The sequence below is a fragment of the Macrobrachium nipponense genome, chromosome 10 (assembly GCF_015104395.2).
Source record: "Macrobrachium nipponense isolate FS-2020 chromosome 10, ASM1510439v2, whole genome shotgun sequence".
Lineage (NCBI taxonomy): Eukaryota > Metazoa > Arthropoda > Malacostraca > Decapoda > Palaemonidae > Macrobrachium > Macrobrachium nipponense.
In genome coordinates this window covers 23,517,180-23,522,179 of record NC_087204.1, presented here as the reverse complement: position 1 = coordinate 23,522,179, position 5,000 = coordinate 23,517,180, and the positions used below count along the sequence as shown (strand labels likewise).

At 43.0% G+C, this 5,000-nt stretch overlaps 1 protein-coding gene across 7 annotated transcripts in view; it reads left to right on the top strand.

Annotated features, from left to right (window-relative positions):
* Positions 1–1,257: 1,257 nt before the first annotated feature.
* LOC135223477 (SUMO-conjugating enzyme UBC9-B) overlaps positions 1,258–5,000 on the top strand; it is a 68,404-nt gene continuing 64,661 nt past the window's right edge. The window contains exon 1 of one of the 7 annotated variants that reach the window (XM_064261898.1): positions 1,258–1,398. The gene's annotated coding sequence lies outside the window, so the exon portion shown is untranslated. Of the gene's footprint in view, positions 1,484–1,554; positions 1,622–1,818; positions 1,954–5,000 lie in introns of those variants that run through there. The other 6 variants (XM_064261899.1, XM_064261900.1, XM_064261901.1 and 3 more) reach the window with 6 other exon arrangements.

The window sequence follows — 5,000 nt, the reverse complement described above, 5'->3', positions numbered from 1 at the left end:
CTTTCGTATAATGGTTTTTCGAAAAATTGTCCGCACACACACACACACACACACACACATATATATATATATATATATATATATATATATATATATCTATATATATAATTATATATATATATATATATATATATATATTTTGTGTGTGTGTGTGTAAATCTGCAATCATAAGAATTTTGCAACAAAGTGTCAATAATGAACTACTTTTCTTTACTATAACGAAGAGAAAATGGTTGGCTGGATTAGAAAAACCAAGATCTTTGAGAAAGACCTGTGGATGAGTGATAACCGCTGGCACCCTCCCCAACCAACCAACCGCACAAATTGCAATATCGCCCATCCCAGTGAAAAAAAAAAAAAAAAAAAGGTAGGGGGACGTGTCTCATACAGCGCAGTACCAAAGAGCAAGCGTGGGCGGGAAAACGGGAGAAGGGAATTCCGAAAGCCTAGCAAACACTGGCATCTCTGTCTTTTACGTTCCAGTTAGCCACTGGTGGAACAAACCTTGAATGCATTTTCAATTTCACAAATTTAGGTTGACCAAATTTTCTTGATTTCATTTGTTGCTGTAAAAGTCACGTATCGATGTCGTCACGTTGCGGAATTATCTCACAACAATAATGGCGTAAGCCGTTCGCAGGAAATTCAACTGGTTGGTGTTTCCTTGAGTCGAGGTTTGTAGTGTCGCTTTTCGCTCCTAAAATATCCACACCATTGTTACATAGCGAAGTGAAAAACTGTTAACAATGTCATTCGATAGACCACATGTCCATTAAGTCGGGAATTGCGCAATTGGACAATGGTTACAATAGAAGTGGAGGAGCGTTCACTCTGTCCAATTTCACCATTCCTTGTCGCTTGGACAGGGTAGTTTCCCGTCTTAATAAAATATATATGTAAATTAATTATTATTATATAAAATTTTAAAAATTTTCATTTGAGAAATACGATTGATTAACAGTCATATGCGTGACCAAAAATTTCAAGAAGAGGCGTTCGTTCTGTCAAATTTTACTCCTATAATACTTGACTTCTGTAGAGGGACAGGGCAGTTCCCATCTAAATTAAAAAGAAGCTACATAAGTGTAATTATTTCATCTAAATTATGTAGACTGAAGAATTACGATTGATTGGTGCCACATCTCACGGCCCGAATTTTCAAGTAACTTTCCTTCCTAGGGGCAGGGTGGTGCAGATCTGAATTTTAAAAAGATATAAACCGATATAATTATCGGTTTAATTGATGTGGTTTATTCGAAAATGACGGTTGATTCAAGTCACATTTCAACGACCGAATCATTCGAAAAGAAGCGCCACGAGAACTGACACCGCGCCGCGATCTCCGCGATCGAACGAGATTCCACGAGAACCGGAGTCGAGACTGAAAGGTCCACCAAAGTGAGTGATAAGTCCTACTTAAGTTTGGGGGAATTTTTTATCATACGTGCAAACGCGAGAGTTGCGGTAGGTGTTCTAGTCGTAAGTACGTGTCACTTACTACATTCTCTGCCTGTGTTTAATCGTGAAGACTTCTTTTAGACGTTTTCTTTGGACGTTTCTTCTTCTGGTTTACGAGGTCTTTTGTGGTTTAGGGCAGACGTCCAGTGACCGGTGTCTTGGTGTAGGTTACCTTCATATTCTGTTCTTTATGCCAAATTATCTTCGCCGCAGAGCATGCAGTCTATTTACCGTCAGTGTATGACTTCGTCTTCTTATATTTACCGCTATTCTTTGCCTCGGTTTTGTATCTTTCATGACGTCACGGACGCCATGTTGGACATAGCGAAACAATAACAAACCAGTCGCAGGTACTCGAGGTGCGGGAGAGAGCCCCATAGGCCTAGAACTTTCGGCGCTGCCCTATTTATTTGTCCGTCGACGTGGGGGAGATCTGAAGTGGTCAGTATCATCCCTTTTAAGAGTGCGGGAAACTTCTCTCTCGGTCTCCCATTGGTAAGTGTACCGTAGGCCTACATATTTAAGGCACGTGAAACTACCCATTTTCCATAGGCCTATGTTAGGAAGGTCTCGCTTTCCGACGGGAGCTTGAGTTTACCAAATTTGCCGGTTATTTGCGTTGGGAAGCTGGTGATAGAATTGCAGGTGTGGTGCCACGTTAAGCCTGTATTTCGGTGTCGGCCTACTTCAATGAAATGGCTACCTAGGGACACAGGCTAGGCTAGGTCAATTTTAGTAGGGTAATGATAAGCCCTCTTTCCGCGGTAAAGTAGACTATGGCAGTTGACGTTTTCCTACGTTATTTTACTTACTGAACAAGAATTTAAAGTAATATTTATTCGGACGCCTGTAATGAACCCCCAGGACCAGTACTAACACGGCGAAATACATTGGACGCCCCAATCCCTAGTGGATTACGGGTAGATTACAGTTCAGTTGACCGGACCGTGTACACCATTTTGCCCGTCCGTAATCCCTCCGCCAAGGTAAGTAGTTCTCGCAGATGACCCGCAGCCTACCAAACCCGACCCCAGCCGACCAAACCCGAACCCAACCCCACAGGACCGAACCCGAACATGCATCAACATGAAAGCCGATTCTCTTCGATATTTTTAATCTTGCCCAACTAATCTTTAGGACCTCCAATTTAATTTACAGTATTCTATATTTTCACCCATGCCCAACTGAAACTGTAAGAGCTCCATTTTTTTCCCTTCGTTATTCTATTTTTTTTCCATGCTTGCAGGAGTTCCATTTTTTTTTCATTATTCGATGATTTGACTCTTGCCCACAGTATGTTTTACCCGTCCAACATAATCTGTAGGAGATACATTTTTTTCCCCGATTATTCGATATTTCTTTCCTTGCCCAACTCATCTGTATGACCTACATTTTTTTACATTCTTCGATACATATTTTCCAGGTACTAGTTATCCGCTAGGATAACTAGTACCTGGAACGGACCATGCCCGACCTTCCTCGACCCTTCAGTCTGTTCCTGCTTCTCAGCCAGTTCAGTGCTTCGTCATAGCTACCATGTCTTCTTCTGCCGAGAATTTGTCGTGTTCCGCACACGTGGCGTTCGCTGCCGCCAGTTCCCGTCACGCTGGAAGACATATACATTTTTGTGTCAAGACAACGATCCCTAGTTAGTTTATTTAATAGAAACAAATTCCCTTGTTCAGTCATCTCGGAAAACAACCGTCCCGCCAAGAGAAAAATAAAATCCTCTACCCAGAAGATTTTGAACGACTCGGATTTCTCTTATTAAGTTCTATATTTCGGGACGACTAGCAACATCTCCAAGGTAAGTTATCAATGTAAATGCACGTTATTCTAATTATTTTGCCAAAATTAAGCACGCCATTGTTATTTCCGCTTTGCTGAAGTCAGGCACGCTCAACACATCCGAACATTCACGTTCGCTAGAAGTCCACGTGTTCGAACGCAGTCCATGTGTTCGAGCAAACAACGTGGCCTTGACTTTACCAATGTATTCTCGGAAATATTAATTTTGTTTAGTTATCAGTAAGGATATACGGGTGCCAGCCATATTTATGGATAAGTTATATTGGTTTAGATATTTATAATTGTTAACTTACTACACAGGGGGTCCAGGGGGGCGAAGCCCCCCGGCAGGTAAGGACATGCAGACTTAGTTTGGTTAGGTCGGTTCCTTTGGTTAGGTAGCAATCACTGTTAATATACTATACTGGGGGGTCCAGGGGGGCGAAGCCCCCCGCCAAGGTAAGGACGTGGAGACTAACTATGGTTAGGTTTGGTTCCTTTGGTTAGGTAGCAATCACTTAATATACTATACTGGGGGTCAACAGGGGGGCGAAGCCCCCCGGCCAGGTAAGGGCACGCGGCCTAAGTTTGGTTAGGTTGGTTCGTTTGGTTACGATCACCGGAGCTCCTACAGTTTAGTTGGAACAGGAGCTCCTACAGTTTAGTTGGAACGGGAGCTCATACAGTTTAGTTTGGCCACTGGTTTTTTTTTGCTTGGGTTTCGTGGTTTTTAGTGTTCTTTTTGCCGTCGTTTGGTTAGCCCTACACAACGGGGGACGGGACCGACCTCCTACTTTTTGTTGGTACGTGAGCTCCTACAGTTTACTTGGCAACGGGTTTCGTCTGCTAGGGTTTTGTTGTTTTTCGTGTTCATTGTCGTCATCTGGGTTTCCCCCCCACCCAAAAACCCCGGTTTCCCAATGGTCTCCCCCTTACCGTTTTCATTTACTCGCATGTACTCCAAAAACCCAAAAACCCCGGTTTCCCAAAAGGGCATTATCGTTTTTATAGGTTTCGGGGTGGGGTTTTTAAACCGGGCGCCAAAACAAAGCGTCCGCCATCTTGTTTGTATTGCTCCGCCGATTCCATAGCAGACGAAACCCGTGGTCAACTGAACTGTAAGCGCTCCTGGATGTCGTATCCGCGGTTACGTTCCTTGCAGTCCGTGCGGAATAATCTTTAGAATTACCCTGCAAGAAACACTTACCGCGAATACGACTTCCACTAGGGATTGGGGCGTCCAATGTATTTCGCCGTGTTTAGTACTGGCCCTTGGGGGTTAATTACAGTCGACCGAATAAATATTACTTTAAATTCTTGTTCAGTAAGTAAAATAACGTAGGAAAACTTTACCGCGGAATGAGGGCTTAGAATTACTTTTTATAGGTTAGATCTAAGTACCCAATAGTGGTGTGTGTGGTATTTCCGTGAAGGTATTTCTACAGAAGCACTCCGCACGGACTGCAAGGACGTAACTGCAGATACGACATCCGCTAGGGATTGGGCCGTCCAATGTATTTCACTGTTTAGTACTGGACCCTGGGGCTTAATTGCAGACATCCGAATAAATATTACTTAAAATTCTTGTTCCAGTAAGTAAAAACTGCATAGAAAAACTGCAGCTGCCATAGTTTAGGCCGCCGCGGATAAGTGCCCTAGAATCTACCTCCGTGAAAGTATTGTGGTTGTCATTAATTTATTGTTTTTGTCAATCTCCTGTAATTAGGGTTAATGACCAACCAGCGACATGGGGG